This window comes from Rhinolophus sinicus, linkage group LG05, assembly GCF_036562045.2.
Source record: "Rhinolophus sinicus isolate RSC01 linkage group LG05, ASM3656204v1, whole genome shotgun sequence".
NCBI classification, from domain to species: Eukaryota; Metazoa; Chordata; class Mammalia; order Chiroptera; family Rhinolophidae; genus Rhinolophus; species Rhinolophus sinicus.
In genome coordinates, this window is record NC_133755.1 from 142,534,519 (window position 1) to 142,550,304 (window position 15,786).

Genomic DNA, 15,786 nt, shown 5'->3' on the forward strand with positions numbered 1-15,786 from the left:
TGTGCACTTTAGGTGTCACTGACTTGTCAGTTATTGACTTTTTATGATCTTTGCCTTCTCCAACGCCTATTCCAATTTTTGAGACAACTGGATACACAAAGTCTATCAGTAGCCTCTCCACACAGTGACGATCTGAAAGAAGAATTTCAGCCAACATATTCAAATGTATTCAGATGGACCAGGGATGGGTCTTCAGACTTGAGCAAACCCTCATTTACAGCCTCCTTTCACATGCCAGCCTATGGGATCACCTCTCTTATGCTTTGTGGTTATTCTTACAGCTGCTAACATGTCTTATTCAACTTAAAGAAAGTTCTATCACAGGGCAATTTTAATCATATGACTAGTCAGTGAAGTATTGTCAAACTAGGAAATGAATTATACCTGCATGAGATGTCAACATTTGGTTCCAGGCTAATAATCTGGAGAAAGAAACATTAAACCAAAGATTTTAAAAAAACCTTTGAATACATCAGCCTAATTTCCCACTTTCTGAATTAATGCATTGCTAAGTATAGCTTCTGAAGATGATTTATGCATCCTCTGCAGGAGATTTGACTTGGGGCAGAGACCCAAGAGGTTTCTACAAGTCAACTTGATAGGGTTAGTGATCTAGGAACAACTGATTGAAGGTTCAAATAAGAACCTATTTAAACCACAAAGTAGCCTTTATGGTTTATGGAAAAAGCTATTCCAGTTTAAAAATAAGTATTCTAGACCAATTTTGATTTTTAAAAAAAGGTAACAGGTTTAAAAATATGGTGGGCTAGAAACACGATAAAAGTGATATTTCTTTGTTAAGGTGGGTTGGGTTTGGGGGATGGTGTACTTGCTCTACTGACTCCTTAAAGCTAGAGGACTGTGTTTTATTCATCTCCATAGCACACAGTAGGCCCTCAGTAAGTATTTGCCTAATGACAGAATATAGGATTCTGAGTAATGGCATCATTAAAAGCCAAAGACATTCTTAAAAGAGAATACTTGAGCCTTTATTCCTCAGTACTAATTTATGAACCAGCACAGTAATTAGAGCAGTTATGTAGTAGTTTCCAATTTTATAGATCTAATTTTGGAAAGTTTTATAGTTGAAACATTGAGTTGTCAAACATACCCAATTTCAATGATCACATTACTTCCTTTTAGTCAATGTCCTTGAAGCCTATAAACTGTTTTCAGTGAAGAATCTTTTATTCTTGGTTGATTTCTAAAACACAAAATAAAAATAAACCTCTGTTCTCAATAGAATTTAAATACCAATTTATTATGAGACTCAGTAGGGCATTAGATTCAGGTTGTGACTGAAGCAGTGGTTTAATATTCAAAATAACTCTTAAATGGTCTTACCTGACTGCTCATTTAGATATTTATATTTAGTATCCATACACATGCAGTTTCTTAAAATACTTTTTGAAAAATCTACTTGAATAGTTATGCTCCTGAAAATTTCCTCTCTAAATATCCTTGTTAGAATGATCAGTTTTTGAGAACGAAGATGGTACAGTGCCCAGTTTGGGGTTGAACACAGTCTGTGGTCATAATATATTTGTAGATAGTAAGTACCACACTACAGTCACGTGCCTCAAAATGACATTTTGGTCAATGACAGACCACATATACACAGTGGTTGCCTAAGATTATCGCGCAGCTGAAAAATTCCTATTACCTAGTGACATCATAGCTGTCACAACCTCATAGCACAACACATTCCTCACGGGTTTATGGTGACGTTGGTGTACACAAGCCCATTGCATTGCCAGTGTATCAATGTATGACTCACATAATTATGTACAGTACATAACATTTGATGATAATAAACGACTGTTACTGCTTTATGTATTTACTATACTATGCTTTTTATCATTATTTTACAGTGCATTCTTTCTACTTCAAAAAAAAAGTTTGCTGTGAAACAGTATGCCGTGTTATGCTGGCAACAGGCTTATATATGTCTCATGGGTCATCTTGGGGTCATCATTCTATCTTGAGCTTGATTTCATCTCATGTTGTTTTATACACTGACATCCTGTACAGTCTTGTAGCCTAGGAGCAATAGGCTATTACCATAGAGCATAGGTGTGCGGCAGGCTACTCATCTAGGTTTGTGTAACTGCACTCTGAATGTTGATTTGTCACGATAAGGAAATGGCCTAAGCATTCATTTCTCAGAGTGTATCCCCCTTGCTAAGTGGCACATGACTGTCCTGGGTTGACTACATCCTTCGTGAACTCTATATTGCTACAGGCTGTCTTGGGCATCCCCCTTGTTCTTTCACTTATGTCCACTAGAGGGTGAGTGGGAGAGAGGCAAACAAAACAAAACAAAACAAAACAAAATCAGATGTTTAGCAGGTCTACTGAACAGTTGGATGATAGAAATTAGTTTGAGGATCAATTTAGATTTCTTTATTCATATTCATCTTGTCTCTTATTGCCATGGATACATAAGTTGATATTTATAAATATAGCATTCATAATGGTAAGTTACAAGATGGCAATATATTATACAGTCTATTTTTACAACTTGAAAAATAAATGCCAACCAGATAACTTAAAACTGCATTATGAAAATACACTAGGCTATCCCAGTAAAAACATCTTCCAGACATGCAACATCATATATTTTGCTTCAGATTTTAGACCTCCAGTAAATATTTTAGAATTGTATTTCATGCGTGTGAGAAAATATATTAAGTTCTAGGATTGGTTGTACTGATAGTGCCACAATAAGCAGATTTGTTTACATATCTCAAGTGATATATTTAAATAATGAAAATAGCAAATGTCATTTAACTCAAGGATTGCTGGGTTTAGCAGTCTTCACAGTCCTTAAAGCTGGCAGCAGCTATCTATCCACTATGGATTGGTGATGCTGGAAAGGTGGTATTGCTCAAAATACTGACCACCTGTGGTGATGTCTAGACTCTCACCATTTTAAGTTAATGCTTAGTAAGAATTGTGGGATGAGAACAAGATAGGACAGTGGAAATGGAACAACAGAGGCAGTAGGAGATAGGACAAGCCTATTGCAAGAAAGAATGGATGAAAATTGCAATCAATAACTTTAAAATTCAGAGTGTATATAAACCCCTAAATTTGGTTACATATACTTTTTAAATACTCTTTAACCCAGAGTTGTGTATAGGGTAAGTATAGGACGGAAGGAAGGAAGGAAGGAAGGAAGGAAGGAAGGAAGGAAGGAAGGAAGGAAGGAAGGAAGGAAGGAAGGAAGGGAAAGATAGAGGGAGGGATGGAGGGGGGCGGGGAGGGAATAGTGTCAATATAATCACAAATTACTAATTTACATGGATTAATTGTGTATCTATTTTTGGCATCCAAACACCTCCACCCCCTCACCCCACCCACCCACACGCAGACTGAGACACAAAAACAAAGACATAATTCCAGACTGGGATCCCATGGTTGGCACTGGACTACTTCTTATTTCTTGTACAATATGCCTGTTTTAAAAAAACAACCAAACACTTTTATAGTTAGTTTTTCTTTCTTTTTGTAACCATAGACACTCCCACATAGCACCAGCTCAGTTTCAGCTAAACTGTGTGCATTTTTAAATAAAATAAATAGGTTTTCGAGTTTTGTGTTAGCAAAGTCACCTCCTTTACTGCCAGTGCTAATGCTAAACATATAATAATACTTTATTGTCATGAGCAGGAATCTGCTTTGCTAATTAAATGCAGCTGTCAGTAATTACTACTTGTCAGTGTAATCTATTTTAGGGAACTCTACTTTAAATGATAAAAGATGGGCCTGATATTGAGAGGGTGGGATAGGCAAGGTGACTGCTTGCTTCCCCAGATCATAAATGCACTTTTTTTCTTTTTTTTTGGTTTTTTTTTTATGATGAATGAGTAAGCTTATTGTGAAGATGTCTTAACTGGGTTATTCTGTATGTTTTCAATGCATGAGTGATAAACTTTGCAATTAAATCTTTTTTTAAATATCTGAAATCTAAATGGCACCGCCTTTACATTACCAGTGAGTACTGTGGCTTTCACAGCATTTTTGCATGTGATGGTAATCTATAAGAAAAACATCAATGGAGAAGGCACCATAATCTCTACCATCAGACACTGAGTTCAGTGTAAATGCACCTTCTAATTGCTCACAAACTGGATTAGACACGGAGCATCACTTTGACAAATGGGGTGGGGGTAAGTAACGGTTTCTTGTATGCATTTTTCACTGACATTCAACTAAGTTTTCTCCACAAACATCTTTAGAATTCAGTTTAGGTCTTTGAAATTTATACATTGAAAAATCATAGTGGTTGCTTGTAATATTAATTTATCCAAACTGATTCTGAAATGAACCTCTAACTCCTGAATAGCTCTACAGCTGCGTGACTAAAAGCAATGTCAGGGCAAGGGTAAGGGCAGCCTGCTTCGCTCCATGGGATAGGTACTGGGGCTGCCACAGATGCTGGCATTGTGTCCAGGGTCTAAGGGGAGCAGACCTTTTGCCCTCACCTCCGCTTACTTCCTCTGACATTAAAAGGAATGTGGTGGCAGTGGGAAAGGGAAACTGGAGTTTCAAGGGGTGACGTGATGGGGTAGTTGGAGAATCAGTGGGGAAAAGAATTAGTGCAGCAGGGAGGAGGAGGGAGGCTTGGCGCACAGTGGCTTTACCCCACACAGGCCAAAAGACTTATCGCACCGCTCACAGCATCCTGACTGCCTCATCCTTCTTCTCCCACCATCTGTTTTATATCCAACACTCCAATAGTCCTCATGTTACTGGATAATTAATTATCTTGTTATAGATCCCAACAAATTTGGCAGCTACTCTTCTGAATACAGCATATTTAAATAGAATTAATAATTTGGTTGTTCATTCGAGGTGAAGAAAAACAAGCTTTCCAGATGGAAAATAATGCGAACAAAAACAAAAACAAAAACACCTATCTAAATATATTTTTGAAATATAGTCTGCAAAATACACTAATATTCTTTTTCCAGTAAGCCTCCATTGGGTAAGGAATGCAGTCTAGTGGGAATGGAATGAATTCTCCCTTTTCCATGGCATTAATTTTTACCTTCTTTACCAAGAAAATATGGGTTATTCCAGGTATTTCTAAAAACCCAAATGTGCCAAGTGATGAGCATCTCAATTGAACAAAGAACACATTGATTAGCCAGTGAGCTCCTTAAAAAGTAGCATTTATTCAAAGGGGGGAATAAAACAAACAACAAAAAAAAACAAGAACATACCTATGGATAATGGTAGAACCTGTAAAAGTTTTTGACTTTTACGGGTTCCTACAACCATAATTTCACTGAATCCTCAAATTGCCCATCATATGCCAAACTCAGTCTTTTCAATCAGCTGATCATTTTCCTGAAATCTAGTAGGTGCTCAATGAAGAACTGCTAAATGCATGAGTGATGATTTTGAGCTATTGTCATAATGTTGTTTCTTGCTGTACACTTCAGCAGGTTGGACCTTGCAAGCAGTAATTACTTAGAGGCAAGAGTTTAACAGCAGGGCCACAGTTATGCCTTCTACCTCTGGTCTGGTGATGGTCGGGGTAGGAAGACCCTGGACTGTGTTTCCTCACATGATCATCCGCAGGTTCCAGCGTGATACACACTCACAGGGATCTCCAATTCCTGTCACTGCACAATAACCCCGTTGTACATCAGGCTGCCTTTGCTAACTTGGGGAGCTAAAACCCACTTGGCTCTCTTTTGGAACAACAGAAAAAGTAATCCTCAAGCCCACTTTAAGTACGTAGAGCATCCTGGCACAAATAATGTATCTTGTACAGTTACCAGAATTTCTGCACCGGCTCTAGGTTGGGTCATGGAAGATGTCCACGTTCAGGCTCCTAGGACTGGTCTCCCCAGACAGCAGGGTCACTGGGCACAGGAAGGCAGCACTTCATTAACCACACGTAGGGATTTTACAGTATTTTTCTATCCCAGCATAAGTATTAGTATGTCCCCTTTCACTTTCAAAGGTATCCTTGCATGGTGAAATCTATGGTTTACCCACTTATAACACACATCAGTCTCTTGTTCAGCTTCCCGACATTTTACCTTCAAACATATTTTGGAACATTTACTGTATGCAGGGAACCACCTAGATCAATAATGGCTGAATGCGACTGTGATGGAATTAGGTCAGAGAACTTCATGCTTACAAGAGAATAAGAAAATAAATCTATACCCTCTCTCAAGGCAACAGAATTATTTAGTAATGAAGAAGCTACTAAGGGCAGAGAAAAATTACATATGCATATTATGTTAATATTAAATTATATATACATACAATTTAATATTAACATAATTATGCATAATATAATATTACATATAGATAGTATATCCCTAATTATAGTATCTTTTAAAACAGAATATAGTTAAAATTTCAAAGTAAATTTATAACTGAAAGCAGAGAGGATTAACTTGGTTTTACTTTTATATTGCTCATGGTTTTCTCTTAGCTTTAAGGCATAAAATGGGAATATAATGTCTACACAACCAAGTAATATAGTTAATGCTTTTATGTACTTCAGAGGGGAAGCAAAAAAATATATAATTTTTAATATTGTTTTTAATTTCAAAGATAATACTATAACAAGTCAGCTAAAATAGTTATAGTTTAAATATTCTATTTAATGTATCAACACTTTTATGAATAGTATATTATATTCTATATATTATGTTTTAAGGTAATATTATATATTTTATTTCTGAAGGTAATTTCTCATTTTATTTGTATGTATGGTCAGTCACCAGGGAATGGTGACACACATCAAAAAAATGTTGGCTATTAAATATATTAATCAATAGGCCATTTCTATTTATTTTGAACTACATAAGATTCTTAATGTGTTATCATATGTTATTAGCAGTTTTTTTGGTTCCATTGAGTTTTCCATTGTGGTCATGGTGAAAGAATTTAAATTAATGCTTATCTCAAATCTTAAAAGAGAAACCAGATTTTTATATCACATTAAGTAGATATTCATAATTGGTTAATATAAGTCTCTTGCTTTATAGGGAGAAATGAACTTAAATAAATAACATGATTTTAAAATATACTATTTAAAATAATTTAAATAGAAGAAAAACTGAAAAAAAATGAGCTGATGAATATTATGGAACTTTCTGAAGCTTTCTTAGTCTTGCAGGTAGGAGATAAAAATTAAAGTTGTCTAGTTGTCTATAGGCCCTTATTAGAGAAATGGAAACCTAAATATACTCTTAAAAATTAACAAGTCTTGCTAGATGGGTGCTTACTTACAGATACTTAGAAAACTGGAGAAGAGAGGAAACAGGGTATGGAGGTTGGGGAGCAAGTTTTCCCTTATCTCAGCCAGAACTAGACCTTCTCCCTCATGCTGTGTCCTCACTGTGTCTTCTCTCCATCATCTAACTCACTAAATAGAATAGTTATAAGGATCACTGTAGCAACACAGCTACCTTGGGATCACCTTGCATTTCTCCTTCTTTTCCTCTAGTCTGTCACGAAGACATGACAATCCTGTCTCCTCATGTCTCCTCTGCCTGGATCCCTAAGCTCTCTGCTTTCCAGGTTCTGAGATGTCCAGAGGATGAAACTCTGTCTGCCCCATTATACCATGTGCCAAGTACCATGGAAATATGGTGACAAGAACACAGTTCAGCATGATGCCTGCCCTCGAGAGGCACTCAGTCAGTTGGACAATGGAACTGTCTTCTGGCCTTTTCTGGCTATTCTCAGAAGGGGGGAACCCTTCAGATCTGCAGGATCGCTGGAGCTCCCCAGTGGTGAACCTTTCCACTTCTCCAACCTGTGTCCCTGGGAAAAAGAGCCCCTTTTCCAGTTCTCTTTGGTTCTGTACTACTTCATTCAACTCGGAAAAAGTAAGGGAATTAGGACATTCAGGGCACAGGCAGCTGGCTCATCAGATGAAGAAATTCCACTAGCATTGGAATGTCTGTTCCCTACCACTGCATATGGAGCATGGGTGTAACTATTTAGCAGAATCTTGGCAGGCCTATTTAAATCTATTTAAAGGTAGATCCAACAGTTTAGTCAAAATTAATATGGTCTCATTCTTTACTTTAGTGACCATTGCAAATGCACAGGAAATATTGTGAGATGACAAAGCCAAGAAATTAACCTTTATTGAAAATAAATGCCTCTTTTGTTACAGAAAAGGCACAGGGAAATAGGAAGGTCTGGGTTTTAAGGCCCAGAAATCAGGGGTGATGTTAAGGGGTTAATTGATACTGAGTTCACTGGTATGGGTAAGTGTGGGCTCTCAGCCAGATGGCATGGATTTAGATCATGACTCTAGCCGTCTAGCTATAGGACTTCTCTGGGCCTTGGTTTCCTTATCTGTGAAATGGAAATACTAATGATATATCAATATAGCCCGTTGAATGTTCTGTGGGAATGAAATGCGTTATGACCTGTATAATGCTTGGTACATAGTAAATATTAATTAAAGTTTAGCTATTATCATTTATTATTTTTATAAAGATAAAGCAATAAATAGGTATATTCATTAGGACAGAATAACAAGAGGAACATTAGTTTCTAAGCTTTATAAGTCTGTAAAGTCAGGATAGCTAAGTGGCTATCAAAGTTAACTGAGTTACAAAACAAAAAAATAAAATAAAATAAAAATCTCAGAGTAAAATTAAATTTAACCTAAATCAAGTTACTCAAGTTTAATGACCAGAGTTAGGAAACAGTTTTTTACTTAAAGCCATGAACTCTATACGATATGAAAATATAAAAAAGAAAGAAATTTCTGTGTATCCAATTACTTCAACTCATACTGGATATAAAGATAAATGTAAATGTTTCTATGCTTTTAGCAAACCTTTTGTTCTTCCCCTTTAACTGTATTTGTATAAGAGAATACATCTTCCAAAGAATTGTGTGAACATGTTCAGTTGGGCCTTGCATGAAAAAATTGTGAATTATAATAGCTGTCTCAAAAGGCTCCTCTCAATTTCTGTGCTTGACACAGGCCTTTAAATCCAGTAATACTTTAATCAAACTTAAGATTGAAACATGCATTTTTTCTCTTCATGAATCTTTCCCTCAACAGTAAGAGAATCCACAGAACCTATGCTTTATGGTACAGCATAGTCAATTTTCATAGATAGACAGATAGAAATTGATAGATACACAGATACATACATACATAATACATACATAGGGAATAATTTACCTATTATGTTTAACCATTTGTGATGTTATAATGATGTTAAAGATAATGATGATAATAGCAATATCAATTACTACATCCTAAATCTTTACTACAAATGACACCTACGTTAGGCATTTTATATATATTTTCATATGGAAATCTAGAACTGGTATTTTCATAACTATATGACAGGTGAGATTACTAAAAAATAGAAAGGCTCAACAATTTTTCCCAAATCCAACAGCTAATAAACTGTGAAGCAGGGATTCTAATTCAGCAAGCTCTGACTTGAGTACTTATACTTTAATATTAATAACTATCTATGTTGAGACACATTCAGAATTATTGTGAGTTTTTCTTTGACTTGACTAGTTAGCTATGGCAAAGAGCATTACCGTGACAATTAGTTCCCCAAACAACACTGAAATAGTAGATTGTTAATATTTATGACAGCACAGTTGTGCTACCTCATTAGCCGTGTAAAGATTCTGTTATTTAATGTTAATTATGTCTTATATGCCATTTTAAAATAAAAGGTACAATTACAGGCAGTTCTCCTTTTTATGACTTCTAAATTTAAACATTTTAATCAGTTTATTATTTCACCATCTTTACACCATCCTCCTCTTTCCAGCTCAGGCCCCTTGGTCTCATAAAGATTATTATTCCACAGGGTTTCATAGATAGTAATGTCCTAAGATCATCATGAAAAAGGAAAAAGTCTATTTGATATTAAAACTATGCAATTATAGATATTTCAAGTTTCTTTCTCTTTGGACTAGCGAGTCCTAGAATACTTCCCATCAGTGAATGCAGTAAACATTAATGAGATGCCTCCTCTACGTGGGCCATGTGGGTCAGCATAGAATAAGTCTCATTTCACACCTTCATATAAAACTGATTCTTTTGCCAAGTACCATATAGTAACATATAACACTGACCTCTGTGCATGAAGTTCCCATAATAAGGATATTATGGGAAGCATAAAACATTCAGTATCAGATCCTCTGAGCTATTAAAACTACTTAAATATGGCATCAGTTCTTGAGTTACCTAATTTAAAAGTAGCTGAACCTAAGAAAATTACTGAGTCCATTAAAATCTACACTAAGTTATAGCACTGTCGTAACTTAGTGCTGCTCTAGTTCAGGTTATGTCAGTGCTTCACGATAATCGCCTTCCTTATGAATTCCTTAAGGATTCACTCTAAGTTGAAAATTGTCACAAATCTTACTTGCTAGAATGCATTTGTTTTACAACTTCACTCAATCCCCACTTGGCCCCCTATTTAAGTAAACTTAAAAATTACATATCTGTTCAAGAGCAGTGGCATAGCACTGTGCACACTGCCTAGGCTCCAATGCCAGCTCTGCCATTTAGTAGCTGTGGAGCTTGAGCCATTTATTTAGGCTCACTGAGCCTCACTATGCTCAAGGAAACAAGAATAGTAATAACATCCTCTTTACCTACTTATTTTCCCTCTGTGAAATGGGCTGAGCAGGGTGGCTACCAGAATTAAGTGAGTTAATATTAGCAGAGGTCTTTAGACAGTTTCAAACACAAACTAAAGGTTATGATAAGTGTTTCTTAAATTCATTGTTCAAAAAAGTTTAGTATACTCTCAATTTTTAATATCAAACTAGTTGAGCATTTGTAAGTACCATTCTCAAGATGATGCTGACTTCACAAACCATATATGCTACAAAGGGGATTCTCTTCCTATTGTTCATTGTTATTAGATATAGTTCATAGTTTTATATATACATATATATATAAATAGATGTATATATCCTCTATAGGTATACATATGTATATATGTATACACAAGCATACGTGTATACATATAAAACATACCTCCCTCATGCACAGTCTAGATAAAGTGGTCTAAAGTCAAACGAACTCTTCAACTATTTCTTAATACTGATAAACTTTCATAAAAATGTTCAAGAAGATAGAACATAATCTACTGTACCAATTGTTAATTAACATATGATAATGGAACTTGTATGTGAGATTTAGAGGGGTTCATTTATCTTGCCTAAACATTATGTGGATCTTCAGATATCTTTTGCTTCTACTTTTGACATGGTAGCTGCTCTGAAATGTTTTTTACTTTTATCAGCAATTTTTAAATGTAGTTATTAATAGCTTGCTTTAATTGTACTTCTGCTGTAAACATTAGGATAACATCATGACTCAGAAATAAACACTGATTCTAAAGTGAGCAAAATCTATCAACAATTAAATTGGATTTCAGGGAAAGAAGTTACACTTTTACTAGTTTTAAAAAGTGTATATTAAATTCACAGAAAAATTAAAATGTAGGATTTTTCTAACTAGTAGCAGTTTAGGTCATACCAAAGTTTAACTAGTTATTTTGGTTTTGATGTCTTCCTTCCCCTTCAAAAAAAAGACAGGACTTGAATGAAGATGAATCTGTGGTTTGAATAATTATTCCCTTAATTTGATTTAGTCTCTCTTTTCAAACTATTTACATTTTCTTAAAACGAAACAAACTATAATTCTATAATTCCATTATCAAACAATAACACCTTACATAACTACAATATTCTCAGAATATGAAAATATTTAAATGAACCGTGTTAACAAATTCAAAAACTCATGCATCTAAAGACCAAAACAATATACAAGTATTCACATTAATTTCTATTGTACGAACCTAGCATTACTGCTCACACTCTATTACAGGTGTTTTTAGCATCATTTTTAGCAAGCATTTCCTCCTCTGCCAGCTCCCTTTACTGGGAAGTTACCTTAAGAGTTATTTCATTCATGAATGAAAACCAAAAATAAAAGACCATCCTACCAGACATGGCTAAAGAGTCAAAGAAAAATCTCCTCAACTAAAATTATACAACACATTTCCCTTTTTCTGGAAAATCCTAAGTAACCATTTTTGTTAACTTGTTCATTTACACATAATTGCATTTTTAAGAGATGTATCTGTTTTTGAGGTTATAAAGAGATGAGAAAAGAAAGGAGCAAGATACGTGTTGTGTTCTATGAATTTGAGTTTGCTTTTTCAGTGCAACAGGAACATTTGCATTTACTCATAAATGAATACCAATGACTTATACAGATCTGGCACTGCTCCATAGAAATCATACACAGTAAGCTAGAGCAGGGTACAGATAGTTGTATTTCTCCAAACTATTCAGAAAAAGAGCACGATTAAAGTCAATGTCAGTTCTCTGAAGTTGAGTCATATCTAAATGATGTGATGGGTTAGAATAATGGTAGGATTTACAGTGAAAGCAAAGTTGGCTGGTTAACATCTTGTATGATTTTTTAATCAACAACTCTTTGTGGACCACCTACTTTGGGTTAGTTGCTACTTCCCTAAGAAAGCTACTGTTCTGCAGTCTTTTCTATACAGTGTAGTAGGAAGCATCCTGCTGTTACTGAAAATCCTTTCTTGCTGAAAATAACACCCAGCTCAGCTTTGCATATTGTGTGTGCTCATGTGCTCAACAAATACTTTTTGAATGAGTGAAAATTCAGTGAGTAAGAAGGTTGGTTATTCATTGAAAAACATCTGTGTATGCTTGCAAAATGGTAAGGGCAACGATGCAAGCATAATCAACACACTGTGATCAGCACCTTCTCACAAAGAATTTCAAGGAAGCAACTTCCAATATTAAAATCTAAACATGAGGTCTGGCTTAACCTAGAAACAATGATCCTAGTACTCAGCTAAAACTCCATTGAATACTATGCTTGTAATTTCCCATATAATCTGCTTTAGGCATCTATTTGAGAATATTATTTTACATTATTGATGGTGTTTCTATACATTTTATTAATTAAGAAAAGAATATTTTAAAACAGCCCAGAGTAATGTGGAGGGGGCCAGAGCCATTTTCATTTCACTGTTGAAATTTCCTGCACTGGAGGCAGTTAAGTTTAAGTAAGTTTCCTTCCTATCATTATGTTATTTGTAGTATCTTCGTGTGTCTCCATGAATCTATTGGTGAGCGACTTCATATTCCTAAAGTAAAGAAGCCTACCCTGACTCGGCTCCTTCAATCACGTTAAGCAAGTACCATCCCTAGACCAATACAGGGAGGAAGATAAGTAGTGCTGTTTTCATTTCTCCTTTTAAGAACTTCACTAGGAGAAACCACTAAGGTAGCTTAAAAGCAATCTGCTCCATACAACATAATTGATAGCAATAAAAACATTTTAAAATATTTTTGATATCCAAATTTGTAAGCCCTTTAATTATCTTCTCTTCATTTTTTTCTTGGACTAGAAGTTGAATATATTTGAAATAAATTGTAATGTGGAAACATTGTCCACAGCCCTTAAATATGTCAGAACTACTAAGCAAAAGGTTTCAGAAGCACCAGCTTTATATCACTTCTAGCAAATCCATTTAGACAGGAGCACCGTTATGGAAAGGACGCCCACCCACTCTTACTCCCGCCCCAACCCGACCCTGCATGCTATTTATCAGACTAAGTTTACATAAATCAGAGAAGAGTTACAGTGCAATTAAATGTATCCACGAAGTAATATGATATAAAGCACTTTGCAAATATTAAACCTACCCTTAAGGGATCAATGTTTTCCATGAATAACCTGGTACTGGGGAGAGGAAGGGAAGAAGGGGAGGCGGAAGGGAGGGAGACGGACCTACCGGGCAAGGACCGGGAAGACCAGGGACCGGAGCAGCAGCTCCCTTGGGTGGGTGGCCTGCAGCACTCCAAGGAGGGAAGCCGGAGCGCGGAGCTCACATAGGTGAAGTGATTGGAGTTGTGGAGGAGGTTTGCTTGCCATGCACCTGGAACCACCAGGTAAAAGCATCCACCTAAGGCTGGGCACTCTTTCCCGGCTTCCCTAACCCAAGTCCCAGAAGCTGGAGTCTCTCCACTCCAGTTAGAAGCCAGAACGACCTCGCACACCTCTTAGTAATAACAATATGACCACCCCCTCGGTGGCACCCATCTCGTGTGTGTGCTTGTGTGTGCACGCGCGCGCGCGCGCGCGTTGGAGGAGGTGGGATGGGTTTCCTGAACTGGGGCTTCCAGGGGGCGGGGACTGGGGCTGCGAGGGGTGGATGCCGGTTGGGGAAGAGAAAGAACCCGATCAGCAAGTTCATTGAGCCTTTACCTGCCCTCTGCCTGCCCTCTGCTCCGGCCTCGTACTCTCCTACTTCCCCAAAGCCGTTTTGCGCTGCAAGCGACAGCCCCACAGCCACCCGGGAAGTGGCCCAGTGCGAGCCCCCAAACTCTGCCGAGCGCAGATAAACGCGTGTTCCCTCTCTCCCTCAAAGAGAGCCTAGAGCTCTGATCCCAGCTCTGGGTGAGACAGAGTGACAGACTGACTGACTGACACCAATGACTTCAAATTTACCCCGGGAATCACCACTCCGTTTCCCACCTCGTACTACTTTAACCCTGAGCACCCAGCAAACGTTGGAAAAGTCTCCTAGGCAGTGCCTGGGAGAACCGCGCCTCACAAAGTGCGCTGGCTGGCATCACAAGGGTGTTTCCCCTCGACGATTTCCCCTCTTATATTTCCCCCAAATCTACGAGGTTTCAGCCCGCTGTGTTGCAACCCCTCCCCGGCGCGAAGCGTGCAGTGCGCCCTGCTCACCAACGTCCCTGGCGGCGGCGGTGCAGGCGGGAGCCCACGGCGCAGGGACCAGCAGCGGGTCGCGCCAGGCCACTGGGCAACTCCTGCAGTTCCGGCAGCAGTTCGTCCAGTAGTTTCGGATACCCGGGCTTCGGCTCGCGGAGAGCCAGTCGGCGTGAATGGGAGCGAGCGAACCGGACTGTGCGTGCGCGCGCGAGAGTAAGAGGCGGGCGGGCCCCACGCGCAGTTAGTGGCGGCCGCGGCGGCAGTGAGGTCCCGGGAGGGGGGCCGGGAGGAGAAGGAAGCGGGAGAGAAGTACGTAGTGGAGTTTAGGGCGCGTTTCCTTCACTTCCCCGAGAGACTCCAGCCAGGTGCGGCAAGGCGCGCTCCCGCGGCGCGAACACGACACGGGCGGCCGCCAGAGCCCGAGTTCGCGCAGCGCCCGGGCCCGCAACCGCTCTGCGGGAGGAGGGGCGCATCCTCCTCGCCCCGGGCGGGCACCAGCGCGACCCCTGACTCTGAGCGCTGGTGGCCAAGCCTCCCGAGTCCGCGGTGACAGCTCCTTGGGCAGCCTCCTCCCTCCCGATCCTCCCCAAAAAGCAACAGTCAATGTGTCTGGGTTCTTCCCTCCCTGGGTCTTGGAACCGCCGGTGCCAAGCTGTGCGGGTTCTCAGCTCCCCGCGGCGAGTGCTGTCACGGCCGCCGCCCGGCCCCTGGAGCGCCCCAGCCGGCAGCTGCCTCCCGGAGACGTGCCCAGCTGTGTGCGCGTGTGTGTGTCTAAGCGAATCTCTTCCCCTCCATCACTCGGGCGCGCGGGAGGGACCGGGTCCCCGGCGACCAGCTGCAGAGTGGCTGCCAGTCCACACCCTCCCGGCTCTCTCCCCACCCACCCCGCCCCTACTCCTCCTCGCTCTCTCCCTCCTCTCCCTGCTCCTCCTCCAGCTGCCGCTCCCCAGCTCCCAAAGGCAGTGGGAAAACCGCAGCTAAAAGGGCGGAGAAGGGTGGGGAAGGAAGCGCAGGTG

General features: G+C 39.1%; 1 protein-coding gene and 1 long non-coding RNA gene across 6 annotated transcripts in view; one reads left to right on the forward strand and one right to left on the reverse strand.

The window, feature by feature from the left end:
- Positions 1-15,644, reverse strand: part of HS3ST5 (heparan sulfate-glucosamine 3-sulfotransferase 5) — a 248,115-nt gene extending 232,471 nt beyond the window's left edge. For 2 of the 5 annotated variants that reach the window (XM_074333461.1, XM_074333460.1), the window contains exon 1: positions 14,786-15,644. The gene's annotated coding sequence lies outside the window, so the exon portion shown is untranslated. Of the gene's footprint in view, positions 1-13,826; positions 14,148-14,785 lie in introns of those variants that run through there. The other 3 variants (XM_019742909.2, XM_019742908.2, XM_074333459.1) reach the window with 3 other exon arrangements.
- Positions 14,860-15,786, forward strand: part of LOC141571698 (uncharacterized) — a 130,042-nt gene continuing 129,115 nt past the window's right edge. Inside the window, exon 1 of the long non-coding RNA XR_012496719.1 lies at positions 14,860-14,983. This is a non-coding gene — a long non-coding RNA (uncharacterized LOC141571698). The remainder of the gene's footprint in view (positions 14,984-15,786) is intronic.